At 36.3% G+C, this 17472-nt stretch overlaps 1 protein-coding gene across 13 annotated transcripts in view; it reads left to right on the top strand.

Annotated features, from left to right (window-relative positions):
* LINGO2 (leucine rich repeat and Ig domain containing 2) overlaps nt 1-17472 on the top strand; it is a 452194-nt gene that overhangs the window by 233138 nt on the left and 201584 nt on the right. For 10 of the 13 annotated variants that reach the window (XR_010386286.1, XR_010386291.1, XR_010386287.1 and 7 more), the window contains one exon: nt 8001-8115. The gene's annotated coding sequence lies outside the window, so the exon portion shown is untranslated. Of the gene's footprint in view, nt 1-8000; nt 8116-9656; nt 9708-17472 lie in introns of all 13 variants that reach the window. The other 3 variants (XR_010386288.1, XR_010386292.1, XR_010386293.1) reach the window with 2 other exon arrangements.

The raw sequence follows: 17472 nt of genomic DNA, 5'->3' as shown, positions 1-17472 counted from the left end.
TGAAAAGCTATAGTTGTGCATTATGGATTTTTTACTGTTGTGTTTATTGTCTTGTTGAATTGTATAGAATAATCTAATTTTGTAGTGCTGGAGTTTGTTTTTTTTTTTTTTTAATTAATTAACTAATGCAAACTACATTCTGGACTTCAGAAAAACAAGTTGTCAGAAATAACTTGTCACACTGTCCACCAGTACTGTAGGACTGTGGAACATTTTCCCTTTTTCTGCCTTTCTAGTGGTTGTTAAAGTTTCCAGACATAACTTAGTGGAACTGAAAAAGCCCCTCCTGCATTAGTGTTATATGACTTAGGCACTACTTTCTTGAAATTCAAGAATCTCTAGGCAGCTCAGTCAAGCCTTATAGATGAACCTGAGTCTTAGGATCTTCTGGCACTTATCTCTTATGGGAATTATAAAAGCCTTGCCGGTGCACCTTCCTGAGAGGATGAGCAGCAAATCTTCAGTACTTCTGAGCAGTGTGATTTGGCCTGCATAAAGCTATTTTCTAAGACATGCAGATTTTAGGGTGCTGGACTCAGAGCATAAATCGGGTTGCAGAAATTCAAGCTAACTAGCTATCCAAGTCCCTAAACTGAGCAAGTCTCAAGCATCATGGAGGTAAAAGAACAGAACATGAACCGTAAAAGCAGTGATAGCACCAACATTTTTCCTGTCATGTACAAACTTCCTGAATTAAAGTACTGTGGTCTTGGCACACATTTGTTTTCCTGGATTTTCTTTCTAATTGTTTCGGGTTTTTTTGCAATGCTGTGGACTTTTTGGGTAATGCTTCCTTTTACATTCTAGATCCCAGATGATGGGTTTTCCTAGGTCTATCTAATGTATATATGCATGACAACCAAATTTTTGGAGAATAAATTCAAAGTTCTTGTTGCAACAAAAAAGCTTTAAAATTCTGCCTTTTCAAAGAGCAAGCTTTAGGTATGTTCAGGCTTAATGTAATCTAGAATCCTCAATTCTACTCCCAGGATCCACTGTTGCTAAAGTTCTATTTTATTTGTCAGATAGATTTTTATTACTAAGAAATATGGAATAAGTGAACAAAAGGGTCCAAGACAGATCCGCCTAATCTATAAATTGATCTTGAGATAGATGTCATTATATCCAGGTCATTCCTGGCAGATTTGTGTCCAAGTTGCTCTTAAAATTTCCTCAAGATAGAAGTCCTGCACATTCCAACTTAATCTGTACTTTATTGCTCAGATAGTTTTCTTCTGTGAGTTACATCAACATTTCTTATCTAGTTTCAGTGTAAATTGAAAACAATCATTATCCTCTTCGTGTCAAGCTTTTATGTATTTGAAGAATGTTATGCCCTACCACAATCTTGTCTTTCATACAACAGATTTACTTATCTCAGCCCTTATCTGTAGATCACATTTTATAAATCTTAAATCATTCTTGTTTCTCTCTTGGATTGTCTCTAGTTTGTCCATATTTTCCTTGAGAGTTTAGAGTCTCTTAATTAATATCAGCTCTCAATGGGGAAAGCTATTTTGCTACATTTGTAGCTCTGCTTAATATAGGAAATTCAGGCACATGAGGAACAGAATGGAACTGAACTGGCAATCAAACCACACAAAAAAGGTTTAATGCAAAAGAGACCTACAGTAATAATACTGTCTGAGAGAACAAATATTTAATGGGTGACAAGTTGAAGTAGAATAGCCTGTATGCTGGTATTTACCAGGAATGTTATTGCATTCCTGATAATAAGGGCCCTTACACAACAAACAAGTGGATGATCACTAGGCTACTTGCTGTTAAGATGACTGAACAAAAATTTCATCTTTGATAAGAAAAAAAATCAAAGATTAAAAGTTTTGTTAATATCAGTAAATTCCTTCAAAAAATTCTAGTAAAGAGAAAGCTTAAAACTATAGAGTAAGATGACTAGGGTTTATCTTTAAAATATTATCTTAAAAATAATAGTTAAATTAATATTTTAAAATGGAAACACTGACTTTCAACAACTTAAAATATGAGAACAAGGAAGAGTCTAGTTACACTGTCACTTTGCAATTAAAAAACTTGGCAGGGAGGAAAAGAAAGAAAATCCTCTATGTTTTATGCAGTCAATCTGTGGAACTGTCTGTGATGAGAAGCTGTCAAGGCTTAGATGTAGTAATATGCATAGTTTTAATCTCCAGTTCATGGTGAGCATGATGGGATTTCATAGACTAGGCAAATTGTACTACGTTTCTGTGTGGTATCTCTGAGTCATCTGAAATTTGATGTTGAGCAGGATCTGTGTTAAAACTGAGTATGAGGGTGTATCTGTATGTATGTGTGCATATTTATGTATACTTCAGGAAATTAGAGATCACTATGATATGAGAACTTAGAAGACTGATAAATCAGACCAGTTCTTAGCTTTAAGACAAAAACTTTACTGAATTCATTTATTAGGAATATACTGTGGCAATGGTTCAATTTTACACATTATTAAGCATTATCACTACATATACAAAACTTAACTTAATACAAATCCTTAACACTTACATCCTAAATTAGCTGAGAGAATGCAATACCACAGAGCTGATGCCATGTAGTTAGGGCTGGTGGCTTAAGTCCTTGATGGTCTCAGTCACGGAGGTCAAATCAGTCAGGCTTGAGAGCTCTTCACTAACGGAAGCCTGGACAGAATCAGGCTTTTTTGTTTTCTTCTCCGCCTTCTTTCTTCTTCCTGCCTGATGTTTTTATTTTCCTTCCCTCCCGCCTGAAAGAGAGCTCTGATCTACCTCTCTTACTTTTTAGGGCAGTTTTGATTTTGCCAGTGATCTTGTGTATTCAGAAGGATGTCCTGTCTGTTTGAAAATTTTTGTTCCTTGACTGCCTCCTATACGTGACTGTGCGTGACAGCACTCATGTATTTTTTCCCCTTTAGTGGTCCTGTGGCTCACACACTTATGTAAACTGCTTGTACATTGTATCTGACTATGCCATCACAGTGTTACAAAATACTTGCACGTTTTGTGTTTTCGTATTTTAGTGTATACTAGAATATTAGTTTATACCAGTATACAAGCTAATATTAATTACATTCTGATTAGGGCACTTTTAATTTATCAGTACCACAGGTTCTGGAATTTGGCTACTGTCAGAGACCAAAGACACTAGCACTGATGAACCTGAAATGTCCCATGCAATGCTTCCTTTATTCAAAAGATTGATACGATTTTTTATTTGTAATTCAATAGCTACATTGATATGCCATAGCCAAGGCAGGAATGAGAAAGCATGTGTTTAAAGTGATGAAGTTTTCCCTTTCCATTAGAGTCATCTTGTGGTTAATTAGAAAATTAATCTCAAGGGTTATTAAGATAACTGTTTACTTGAAAACTGTACTTCTGCTTATGTTTTGATAGCAGAGAGCCAAAAATCACAAAATTTTATGTTCCCTATCCATTAGTCACCAACAAATTAAATATAACAGGATCCTGATATTTAGCAGCTGGAGACAGTTCTGCATTTCCTTCCAGATATGCTATTGTTATTTGACAAAATGAGAGAGAGACAACATTGGAAGAAGGGCGGAGAGAGAGTTACTCTTTTCATTTTAGTGAGGATTATGCACACAAAACATGGAATACAGTTTGAACAAACTGAACTAATTCTTGTGCATTCTTGCTATACTAAGTTTCCACCATATATATCCTCTCTTTTTTTGGAATGTGCTTTTATTTTTGAATAGTTTTTTGGGTTAGATAGTGGCCCAAGACTGGGGAACATAGAAGGACAAGTTGTCCTACTGTCTGATTATCCTCAGTAAAGAACTGTAACTGTTTCCATTTTCTCTGCGTCTCCCTTGCCCAATGAGACAATAATATGTGATTCGTCCTTCTTCAGTGAGAATAATTATGGAATGAAGCCAGAATGGTGCTCATTTCTTCATGTCCCTGATTTTTTGGTATGGGGAAATGATGGATGCTAAGTAGACATTTGAGCAGTACTATTCAATCTCAGTTTGTGGGTATTGCATATATGCTTTTACTGCTGTTTCCCTGATTTTATTGTATAAGAATATATACTGGCCCACCGTCTAGTCCTCTGAAATCAGTGAAATCCTTCCTGCAGAACAAAGTTAAGTAGAGCTGGTAGAATTAGGTTGTGTGTTTTCAACTGGTGGGCTGAGAAGAGTTCTGAGTCATCCAATTTTACCTCAACTAACAGGAAATGTAAATTTGTGGTAGATTTCAGACAAGAGGGAACAATGAGACAAAAGTGTTGAATCTGGTGCTCAGGAGATGAAGTTGAAAAGCTTATTTTGTGAGTAACCCCTAATGAATAGTCCAGAAGTTCAAGTGATAAATCTTTTGAGGTGCATAAATATTTTAGAAAGAAATATCAATGATCTTGTCTGCCTCACTCCCCAGTCCTTAAAAACAAGTACAAGAATTAGAATGCATCCAGTCTGTGTTCATTTGGGTTCTCTCTCTAGAGTTGCTAAATTCATTCTTTTTCCTCTTCCTCCAAAACTTTAAAATGTAATTATCTTAATTCATAAATAAAGAAGGTATTTTTCTTAGCTGAAAATTCCTGCTGAGTTTCTGAACTAAAACTAGTTAATGTCATTAGTCTGTACACAAAGCCATCATTGCTGACACACTCCAGGAAACTGAGGCTTGGGTTTATTCAGTTATTTCATAGAAATCACATTTTACTGGTAAGTGCAGTGAGTTGTTTAAAAAAATGGAAGCATAGAGTCACCTGTTAAAAATGTGAGACTGTGGGTGAAAACATGGTAGGATTCTTTTCAAGCTGAATAACACAAATTTGTGCAGCAGAAAAGGGACAAAGAAATTATGCTAAGTATTTGCATATTTATTTATTAGACAGACAAAACCCCCAAAAGTAGCAGTTTCCATGACTCTTCCCTAGAATGATTCACATGACTTTTTTCACTTTCTGTTTCATATTCGCATATTAAAATTGTGTTCATGATATAAAAGCCATGCAGAGATTAGTGTTCCTTCATTAAAATGAAGTGCCTATCAGAATGCGCGGTTGACTTAGGAGAAGAGAACAAATATTCTTAGTTTGGGCCAAATGCACCCAGTCAACTAATAAATGACTGATTTTGTGTACTTGCTGTGTAAAACTTTCACATCGTGATGAGCAAAATAATAAACTATTATAGATCAAAGTAAAATATAACTCTTTCTAAGACATGAAAATTTCACTGTAATGACTGGAAATAAAATGTCTGTTTCTTGAAAAGAGCTATGAAGCTGGATAATCAAAATGAGTACACAGAGGGACTGACAGTTTTGTATACAAACTCATGCATCCTGAAAACAGAAACATGCAGGTCTGGAATCAAACAGCTGAGTGCAGTTTTGGCACTTCGGTGATGTAAGGGTGAGGCGGGGGCACCGCCTGGACTCCCGGCAGGGACAGACACACAAACACAAGGCATACGATAGTCGATATGGAGCATTTATTATCTCTGCGTCTGAACGGGGGTTCCCCGGCGTTTCCCTGATCGAGGCAATAATGGAGCAGGGGATCCCTGGCACCACTGACCATCAGTCCAGGGTGAGGAACACAGGTGGGGAGGGGCACTAGATGAAGTTTTTATGTACCATACACAAGTGCAGTAAGCATGTTGAGCTCATTGTTATTCTCGATTCAAAGCCCAGGTGCAGCACCACCCTGGCACAGGCTCAACTACGTGACTCTGGGTCAACATGTCCTGTTGATGCTTCTCTTCTCACGGAATAGCTAGCTTCCGTAGTCTATCTCCTCAACATTCTTCCCCACTTTCCCATACAAATGACCAGGGCTGTTTTGAGCACTTATCTGGTAACGAAAAGAGGCTGACAGGGAGGATTTATGCAGAAGTGACTGGGCCTGGCACAAGAAGAGGAATCATGAACAGACATTGTCATGATCTGGCTAGAGCTGCCCCAAGCCTCCAAGTCTTTCATTTAATCTGAACCCCAATTCACAAAAACAACTGGAAAAGCATTTATTTGCAAAGGAGAAGAAAATTGCTTCTATATATTAAAAAATAAAGTTTGGAAAAAGGAGAGATCTAGGGAAGGAATTTATCCACAAAAATCTCCCACCCCCCTCACTGGCAAAGTGACACCCTGCAAATGAAATGAAAGTAGCAGGATGTTTAAGAGCAGTCTGTTTCAACCCAGTCAGAAAATGTGATTTCACAACAGAGCCTTAGGCTGAAAAACTAGAATGGCTCAGAAAATAGGTTGCATATCCCACAGGAAAGGACTGAAAGATTTAGTGTTTTCGTTGAGGAACTTGGCCTCTTTTTGATTTATTCTTGAGTTGACAAAGAAAATCTGAAATATCTAAAAACAGTAAAGCATGTGGCATCAAAGTCCCAGATGGTTCTAAAGAAGTAATAAAAAAAGTGATGCAGCACGAATGGATGTCTTTCTTACTCCATCTTTTTCTTTGAGCTTCTCTCAAATAGGTGCATTACATTCCTTTAAACTCAAGGAGCAAGTCCATTACCGCCTCCTCAGTGATAATACAGACCTGAGGCATTCTTGCAGCCATCCCTCACCTGTCCCTATTGAACTTTTTCATCCTATCCTAGTGATTCTCTCTACTGAGGGATCTGAGTTAAAAGAGACGCCTTTGAAGGGAGTATTTGTTCCTGCAGTTAAGGTGAAGTCACCAACCATTTTAGGTTAGTGAGGTAAGTTTGCTAATATGTTACTGGGATATTTCAAGAATAAATCAATGGCTCCATCCTACTCCTTTACGGAGGACCAGAATACAGCTGCCAAGATGCCTGTCATTTCTTTCAAACAATGCTACCCTGTCACTTGCAGCAAAAAGGGGTTATTTCTATGCTGAACTCTGCTAGTTCCTGAGTTTCATGCCAGGCACAGAAAAACCTAGGTGAATGCATACATCTTCCTTTGTTTAGGTATATAGGTAGTTAATAATTACCTCTTAGAGTCACCTTAAGTGTTTCGTCATCTTCCTTAATAGCTGAATTTACACCCTACTCCTTAGCTTTTGTCAAGAATTCTACAAAGTATTTCAAGATAGATCTATGGTTAGCCAAATAGGTGTTTTTTGTAAACCTCCTCTGTGTGGAGTATGTTGTGTGAATATAATAAAAGTTAACATTACCATACAACAAAGTAATGCACATCATATAGCATAATTCATTACAACACATTTTCTGTAAAACAATACGGTTAGAAATTCTAAACTAAAATAGCTTGTTGAGCAGTGTGGAGATTGTCTAGTATCCCTTGTTTATGCCAGTGATACAGTATTCTTCAGAATCATTGATGAAACAGCACAGAAATCATTTTCTCAACCTTGATACCTCCTAAGCAGTCTTTATTAAAAGTCAAAACTCTTATAAAACATTAGATTGTTCATTGACTTTATGTGCCTAAGTCCTCAGTCAAGAACTGATTATATCAGATGACTGACTGTTCTTTACACTGAACTGCATTGATTTTTCATGAACATTCACTAGTTGATGAAATTTAGCTCTCCAATGTTGTCTGTTTGGCCTAAAGAAAATTCTTTTTTTTATTATTATTAATGCAGGAATGTAACAGTGCTTTTTCCCCAGGTAATACAAACCTACATAAAAGCAAAATAGACTTTGGAAGGTAACTGAGACATCCAAGAGTCCACCTATTCTTAAAATCCACATCCATACATATCAGGGCTTACCTCCTGCTGTCTATGACTACAATAGTTCTAAAGTTTTCATTATCATTTACTAAAATTTATACACAGAGGGAAAAGAAGGAGACATATTATGTAACTTTAAAAGATTATGCTTTTTTTTTATGAGTGCTTAAGGACAATCTAAAATGTGCTGTGTACTCCATCTCACAAAGGTAAAAATAATGAAAGAATAACATGAGCTATCATTTTAATTTTCTGAAATATTTCTGACCCAGTTACTCAAGTTATTTTGTTTAAAGATTTGAATGCCATTGTTTTTTATTTATTTACTTATTTATTTTTTTAACCAGATACAGAATCTGGAACAGTGAAGTAGAGGAAGACTATCTCCTTGTCTAGAGGTGGATTACTATCACTACCACCTACCACTGCATTGTAATGTGAGCTATGAGTAGGTTCAACCTGGTAAGTTTCTAATAATATTTTAACTGATGACAGTTTTTCCATTCCTGGTCTCATTTAAATTTACAGTAACACCTCATCTGCTGTTGTTTTCTGTTCTTGATGTTGTATTTTTGTGTTAATCTTCATAAAAAAACTACCTTCCATGTTAACAAAACACAAATGTTCTTTCTGAGCTTTTATCATATAAGATGTTTGAGATGCAGTTTTGTCGTGAATCAAAGTATTTTTAGTCCCTATACAATGCAGCTGAAATGTTTTTCTAATCCTTCAAATATTTATATTTATAATAAGTATTCACCATATGCTCAACTGATGCCCATTCTTGTCAGGACAAGAAGTTGAAATGTCAAAAACTTTATGAGCTGAAGGTCTGCAGAAAAAAATACAATTTTCTGTTTTATTTTTTATTTCAATGACTTATTTTTCTAACTCTAAAAAGCATGTTTGAATTTTAAAAATACTATTCTAAATGTTCAAAATATGTATTTTTGAAGTGTGGAATCATTTACTTAACCCAGCCTTATTCTGAAAAATGTTTGCTTCAGATGAGTTCTTATTTTCTGAAAGACCTAGCTGGTTTTTTTTTTTTTGGGGGGGGGGGGGGGTTCCCCTAAAAGAAAGATTATACACTTTAAGCAGTGCTATCTCTCTTTGGAGGAAAACCAGTTAGAAGCAGTTTTGAACAGTGGTCTCTTAAGTTCCAAGGAGTGGAACTAGCCCTGCTACTGTTTATATGGCAGCATATCAGTGATACACACAAACTTCAGCTGATAAAGTGCAGCACTAGAAACTTCGGAACTTTGGAAGTTCAAGAAGAATTCAGATTAGCATCTGAACTGAGCAGATGTAACAGTTTCAAATTTATACAGATATGGCAAAACTGATATCAGAACCCAGACAGAATGTAAAGCATTCCTTATAGCCTAAAAAGGGTTTTAGAAAGTTATCAAATATATCAGCAAGGAAATATGTGATAAAGAGCTGTAGATTTGTTTCAACACTAGTTTTAGCTGATCTGCAATTTTATATGCATGTGTGCATAAACATATGTATGTATGTATATTTAAATTCTGCTGATAAATGGATGATCTATGTCCTGCATTTAAAGGAAATGCAATAGTATCTGAGTTTGACTATTCTGGTGCCCCATCAGTAGTGCTTCACCATTGCATTGACTTTAAAAGTATATCAGGTAATAATGATGAAGATGAAGGTAATAACGATGATTAATTTTGCCACCTCAAAAAGTGGTAAAATTAATTTTCTCTGCCCTGTGGTCACTGGTCACTGGAACAGAGAGGTCAAAAATATTATGTTAACACTAGAGAAACAGAGGAAATATGGCTTTACCCCTCCAGGAGGATATTTTTTTTCATCTGATAGGAACTTACTTGGACTGTTTGAGCTTTCCAAGCCAAATGGTAAATTGCTGGAGTTAACCCAGCTGGAGTTGCTAGATTAGCAACTGCATCACCTGTGCTGACTCAGACTTGCCTCCTGTCCTGATAAACCTGGCCACTGTCACTACATTTTCAAAGCAGTTTGATTCTTTTTCAGCTGGGTCCCCAAAATCCCACCCACACTGCATACAGGTATGTACATTTTGTCTCCTTATGATTCATTCTGGTAATTAGCACATATGCAGTCCTTTCACATATTTTGGGAAGGTCTACCATGGCCACTGTAAAATTATTTTTTTGCTTGGATGCATTTCCTTTGCTGTTTTTCTGAAGTTTTGGAAATGGAAAAAGAATACTTTTTGTTCCAGAGCTTAGACTTGCCCTGGGACTTAATGCAAGCTCTTGCCTTAACATCACTACTTCTTAGTCATGTTTTAGACATGGTGAAAAGAGGGTGCTTCCTCCTTATTGTGTTTGAACCGTTTTGGGTATTGCTACCTGTCCAGTCCTCCTGCAAACTTCTTACTCTACAGAAATTCTCAGATGCTATCCTTAAAGAAGGAGGAAATACTTGTAATTCTGTTGGTCAGAAGAGATCATTCTGCATGATCCTTATTTACGTGCATATGTCAATGCAGGATACCTCCAGAAGCCTCTAGAAGGTATCTTTCAGAATTATTTGGAAGACAGTTTTAAATATTTTAATCTTCAGTTGTTTTAGCCTTCTGAAAACTTTGGGTCATGTGCAGTTAGAGGAAATGAGTGCAGTGTTCGATGGGCAGCATTTATGCTTGCCAAGGCTGGTCCAGTAGCTACTTTTGCTTTCATGGTAGGAAGTTAAAGCAAGCAGAATATTGCTCCGAAGAGCTAGTGGAATTCTGTCAGTCTTGTGCCATGGAGCTGAATGCTAGAAGTGAAAATTCTGAATAGGTATCTTCTTTAGAAAACAAGATAAAAGAGAACAATAAAACAATCCCTTTCATATTAAAATTGATCTTAGAAGGTCTAGAGAATAAAAATAACATTTCAGTATAATTTGCTCTGGTGAATAAGCAATTGATAATACTACAGCAGTCTCTGCTTAGTCGGCTTTCTGCAAGTGGCTCTTTTAATTCCAAAATGCCTTTAAGGACCTGTGTCACGGTGAGTGTGTGTCCTTACAATGTCACAGAATGGCTTTATATCATCATATCCTGTCTTTAAAAAGAACTGATTGAGCTGATATCTTTAGAAAGTTGCTATCTTTTGAAAGAAGTGATAGAGGTACACATACTGTGTGACTTGAATACTGCCACAACCTCTCCCTACCTTCTTAAATAAAACTAATCCTGGATTTTCAGTGTTCGTTTATGTTTTGATGTTAAAAGCTATATTCCTTTCATTAAAGGTGTATACATTCCTTCCATTTCTCATTTTCTCATTTTCCTTTTATTTACTTTCTCCTGCTTTTTTTTTCTTTTTTTTTTTCTTTTTTTTTTTTTTTTTTTTTTTTTTGAGTAGAAAGGGTTCCTTGAAACAGTTTGGTATTCACCCTTGACTCACAGTCACACAGTTCATAATATGTTGCTTCTGGCTACACAAGAAAGGGATGGAACTAAGACACCAGACTTATTTTCCCTTTGATGTTATTCCATGACAACAGCAGTTTTGTTTTGTTTTGTTTTCCTGTATAGAGAATAGTATTGGTTTAATGTAACTTGTGGAAAATCTTATGGGGAAATTCTTATTTCAGTTTTTAAATTATATTTCCTATTACTTTTTTCTTTAAAGCTGGTGGCTTATTAGTTTAAGCATCTCCCAGCTTTGATCAAAATCAGAGTTTTCTCACTGTCTTATCAATCAGTTTAGCAAAATGCAACTCAGCCTGTGGGTAAGCTTTAGATTGGCTTAGAAATACTTTTCCTGAGCTGTTTATGATGCATCATTTGTTGGACAACACAGTTAGAGCTTCACTCCATGTATCTTGTAACCCTCCATTGTTCCAACCTGGCCAATGTTAAGGAAAACAATTTAAATGTACTATAGGGCAATTATTCTGTCAAAAACTTACATATTTGAAGGTAGTAATCCTTTATTTTTAAGACACTTCACACTATATACATTTGTGTCAATGCTCTGTTTCTAATAAAATGGTAAAGGTCATGAATTTTTCAGATAAGTATTTTTTCTTCTACTTTAGATAAACCTACTTTCGTTTTTTTAAGAAACCAGCAGCAAAATGGAAAAGATGTATCACTGGATGTTCCTAACTGGGAGTTCAAAAAAAAAAAAAATTGTTTTGTTTGAAACTTGCTTGAAAAACAATCGGTGATTCTTATATATTTGATGATGTATTTTCCTGTTGACTGTCAGGGGCATACCAGTATATTTCGTAAGCTGTCCACTCTGTTTACTAGAATTCTGCCACTTAGGTATTATTTCCTCTTTACCATGTTTACATTGTTGGAGACTTGTGAAATTGACAACATTATTTCTGGGTTGAGTCTACCTGCACATGGATACAACTCACATGAAGACAGGGAATTTCAGTGTCCTTCTCTTCTGTTAGATTATGCACTCCAGCTGAGCCTGTAGGAGGCAATTTAGCCCTTTCCCACCAATTCTTATACAGTCATATCATATAGTTCTTGATCTTTTACTGCTACCCACTTTGCTAGACTTTTCTCCGCGTAAGACAGAATATCCCATATGAAGATCATCTTCAGAGCAGGTGGTTGTTGTTGTTGTTTTGTATCTGCTGACACAAGCAATGCCACTGTACTGAGTTCAATGTTTCCCTGCTATTTGGCACTGATAACACCGCACCTGGAATGCAGTGTCCAGGTTTGGGCTCCCTGTGATGACTGGGCAGTCGTGGTTGTACTGGCTGCCGACGTGGTGGGGCTGAGCATAGGGGAAGGAGAGACTGAGGAAGAAAAGGTGAAGGGGGATCTTGTTGTTGTCTGCAGCTACCTGATAATACAGGGAGAAACAGGGAAGAAAAAGCCAGAATCTTCTCAGAGGTGCACAGCAGTACAATGTGTCACAAGCTGAATCATGGGAAATTGCCATTAACTATAAGGAAGAATTTTTTATCTTGAGGGTGGTCAGATACTGGAGCAGATTTCCCAGAGAACTTGTGAGATATCCATTCTTAGAGATGTTCAATTCAATTGGACATGGTTCTGAGCAGCTCGATCCAATTAGACCTGCTTTGAGAAGGGGGTTGGACTAAGTGACTTCTGGAGGTCCTTTTTCATCTAAATTATTCTGTGGGTTTGTGATTCTATAGTTAGTATTGCTCCCAAAAAGTAAGAGGAAAGTTTCGTCATCTATTATACTTCATTAATTTTACTAATCACTTCAAGCAATTATTTATGAAAATTTTGGCTAAACTTATATATAATATTTCTTGTCTTCCTGTTTCTTGTTACACATATAAGAATATAGAATTCTGGAGATCCTTGATAAGGTGCAGATATTGGATATATAAATTTAGGCAGTAGACATTTTAGGAATTGTAAAGGCAACTAATTCCTTTAAAAGCCCTTATTAATGAAAAGGAATTCCTGTTTACCATCAGAGGCTAGTTGGACCTGACTGAGGGATAAAGGTTATGAAAACATACAACTTTTTTTTAAGTTTCCAGTTTGGAGAGTAGAGTGAGGATATTACATTAGCAGCTGTAAAGCTGGGAGCAGAAAATAAGACAGAAAAGAATTACGAAAGACTTGTGAAATGTTTGGAGCAGAGCTGGCATTTGTTATCACTTACAAAGCTGGAGAACTCTTGCTAAAGAGCTTATTAATGTGAAGCTGATTTGGAAGTTTGATTTTCTTGTAAACATAACATGACTTGAGTCCTAACTATTCGTTATTTCCATCTAGCATAATAGACCTAGTATTCCCAGAGGTCAGTTTTTAAGTCAACTAGAGAATTTTGAGTACAGAAGTAAGTCATGCTACAGTACTTTTAGGGGCCTGAATATATATTAAGGGGCTTGTCTAAATACAACCATACCTGGAAATCTTCTGGTTTGAATAAAATCTTTTCAGTTTTTTTTAATAGGAAATGGGGAAAAGTAATCAGAGTATCCTAGTCATTATAATATTTACCACAGTTTTGGGGAGCTGTATGTGGGAGTATGTAAGAACACTACATCATTTTGCAAACCTCCAGGATGCCTCAAGAAGTTATTGACTTCACTGTGGGTTATGACCTCTTCATTTCATCTGCTAGAATAGCTTAAACTATCCTTCCTCAATCTGTTTGAGGGAAAAATGTGCTGGATTAATTCAGTCCGCATACTGTGTTGTAAACTAAGCATACTTACATTACTAAGCGTACTTACTGGACTATTATTCTTTGTCATTGAGGGTGAAGATGCTTGCAATTTAACCATGTTATGAAACAGGTGAGGCAATACACACTTCTTAAATCTTTGGCAGCCAGTAGTGCTGTTGAATGTGCTTACATAGAGCTTTCTGTGAGGATTAGAACTAAGTCTGTCATCTGTGTTTATTAACATTGTCATGTATTCTCTCTTCCTGGATAATTAGTTATTGTGGATTTTCTTAAAATAGATGTGAAGTGATCTCATGCCACCATGTAAGCAATAAATGCTCCATTTGCAGTTTAGTAGTAACAAATCCAAACCACTTACGATGTTTCATTTTATTAAAATGTGATGAGGAGAAACTGAATTGCAACTACCAACCTGTAGCAAACATAAGTTGTAGCACAAACTATGTGAAATCATGGAGCAGCTACAAAAAAAGCATTTACTAAAACGTGACTCTAGGTTGTTCTTATTAATGGGCTTGTTTCTTTCAGAACTGTTTCCAACTTCATAATTAAGAAAGGGAATTTTTAGCTCATTAGGTTGAAACTTGCTTTCTTTTTAAGATAGGCTGATGTTTAAGGTACATTAAGGTGATTATGACACATATTAGATATGACAGGTATTAGGTAAGGAATTCTTGTAGAGGCACCTGAAACAAGTAGGCAAATATCAGGAATTTATCCCAACTAATCTGCAAAAATCCTTTTTGGTGCTAGGTTTTTCAAATACTAGGATAAAAGGAGAAGTCTACCCAGAGAGATGTTGGTCAGTGTCTCTCTGAGAAGAGCAGACAATGAAGAGGCATGCCATGATCCTATATATATATTTGGAGTTAATGTGTCTCTCTTAAATGGGAAAAAAAAAGCGAAGAGCAGGCAGATTGGTCTCATGTGGAGATTGTTAGAGAGGGTAGTGGCTTTTAACACATTGCAAACAGGATTCGAGACAGGTTTAGAGTATAAGTAGACATATTTGTTTCTTTTGTAATGTTTCTAGTCTCTTGCTCATACCACAGAGCTGGTATTGAAGCTGTTGTAATCTGCTGCAGGAATGTAGTAATCATGTGACACAGATGGTTGAATTTTGTCACCGTGTCCCTAACTCTGTTGGTTTTATTCTGTTCACAGACACAGAACCTAGTCTGAAGTAAATACAATGTACTGAACACAACAAATTGCATGTATTGTGTAATGTTGGTTTTAAGTACAATGCAATCTAATTACAGCACAATATAAATAGCAAGACTGAAAGAGTTGATTGGCCATATGCACAGATGAGCTTTTCAGTTTAAATCAATAACAGTTTGTGCTCATACCAATGTCTGTAGTGAGGAAAACATTTTAGCAGCTTGAGCAATCTTTTGAGAGGAAGACAGAGTAAGATGCTAAATGATCTAAAAACTAGTTTTCTCCCCTTAAAGCAAGAAGTTTGAAGTGTTCATTTCCAGATAGAGCTGACCATATGAATATTGGTCAAAAAATATTCGGGGAAAAAAGTCAAAGCATGGACTTGAAAATCAAGAAACTTGTCTGTTCAATATGTTTTCTTTATCAAGATAGAAACCCTGGTAGAGAGCATAGATTTTCTCTACAGGGAGCAGAAGATATTTGCATATTTTTGAAGTATCTTTTAGAACAGAAGATGGCTGCAGCTAACACACACACAAACATAAACACAAGAAGAAGGCTAAAGAAAGTAGTTGGCACTTCTGCTATACGAACTTCGCATTTAAAACCAAAACAATAGTAACAAAGAAGAGAATGGTAGAAAGAAAGGGCTAGATGGAAGAAATATAACACAACTGAAGACTTATTTTTTGGCAAAGGACAAAAAAAACCTAAGTCATTCAGTCTCGGGATATTATTGAAGGACTTAAGCTCTTGCTGAGAAAAGTAGTTCAACTTTCAAGAGACTATATGCTCTCAGGTACTAAGATTTTACATGTGGTAGCTGTCAATTTGAGAGCAGCTGATCAGCTATTGAAAATCCTAAACAGTCATTGGGATATTGATACTTCAGAATCTGCTTCTCCACAATGGCCATAATTCTTTGGGAAGCCTGCAGCTGAGCTAAAAACTGCACTTCCATCTGCTGAGACCTACTCTAGTTTGTGTTTCTAGTGTGGTTCTTATTATCATCCTTCCTAAAAACAGCTTATAACAGATGTATAACTTTAAAAATTACCAGTGTTGTTATTTTAGTTTACTGCTGTTCTTGTTTATTGCTTTACTTAAAGGAAACCATGAACACTGCAATGGATATAATTTCTTCATTTGCAAAAGTTGAACAGCAGCATGCTATCTTAATATTGTAGGTGGAAGGATCAAAGCATTAATTCATCTCTGCCAGAAGTCAAAGAACTTATATTAGAGATAAGTTTGGCCAGTTACTGTTTAAAGCAAATGGCATAATTCAGTTGAAGAATTATCCCTCACCTCAGAAGTGATTAATCACTGAAAAAAGTACTAATCTTAAAAGCACTGCTGCCAATAGGTCATGGAACATGTAAAAAGCGTTACTAATGACCACTTAAGCCCTTATTCTCAGCTACTTCAGCATACTCTGTAATTTCCATCACTTATCTTTCCTGTTCTTGTCTATATGAATAAGTCTTAAATATTGGCCTCACCTTGTACTTCTGTTGGTATTCTTGAAATAGCTATCATGTAATAAGGAATTCATTTGCACCTGTAACAGTGATTTATAGCTGTAAATGATCTCCTGCAATTTGGGGACGTTATGCAGATGTTTTGTTTTTAAATGTAATCCTTGTCAAATCTTGGCCTCCGTGTTCAACTGGTGCACCTTTTGTAAGGGGGTTTTGTGTTGGGCACATGATACGGCAATGAGCTAGATCTCCTGGGGCTTTCATCAGGACACCAGACAGTCATTCAGAGAAGGTAGTTTCAAGCATTAGTGGTCCAGAAACACAGAGGACACCCTTTGTGTTGAAAGCCACTGAGCTTTCCAGTTCCACCAGTGTTGTTTTTAGTCTCTATTACTCTATTATCTCTTCCAGTTCCATCTGTAGATAGTAGAAATCAGTAAATTTACTGAGCCCTTCTTGTTGGGCTCTTCCTTTCCTCCAGATAAGGCTAGATTAAACTCTTTTAATCTCTAAATCTCTAATCTCTGTGGAAAGAGATCTGATTCACACTACACAATCTTGGACTTCCTGAATGTAAAAATGTACCTGTTCTGTAAGCTGTGGTTTATTGTAGCTTATGTTTTATTTTACAGTTTCTGTTACTGAACACACAGCCATAGTTGCATTATGCTTCACTGACTTCTGAAATACTAATACAAGAGAAAATATAGTATAGATTTTATGTAAGTCTGAGACAGTGCCTTGCTCCCAGTAGTACAAATCACTCGAAGGCAGGAAGAAAACCAAAGTCCTGGGACCCCTTTTTATTGCAGAGTATTTTTTTCATTTGAGACCTCAGACCTATGCTGCATGGGTTATGAACTGAGATCAAGGATGATTCAGTATTCTTTCAGAGGAGTAGGTTAATAAGTTCATAAATTTGTGCTAGAACAAGTTTCCCAACAGAGTTCTCCCTACCTAAAGGAAATCCTGAAAAACGCTGCTAAAAATGAGTAATTATACTCCACTTTGTAATTTGTAAAATATTC

This window comes from Dromaius novaehollandiae, chromosome Z (assembly GCF_036370855.1).
Source record: "Dromaius novaehollandiae isolate bDroNov1 chromosome Z, bDroNov1.hap1, whole genome shotgun sequence".
Taxonomy (NCBI): domain Eukaryota; kingdom Metazoa; phylum Chordata; class Aves; order Casuariiformes; family Dromaiidae; genus Dromaius; species Dromaius novaehollandiae.
This window is presented reverse-complemented; position numbering and strand designations above follow the sequence as displayed.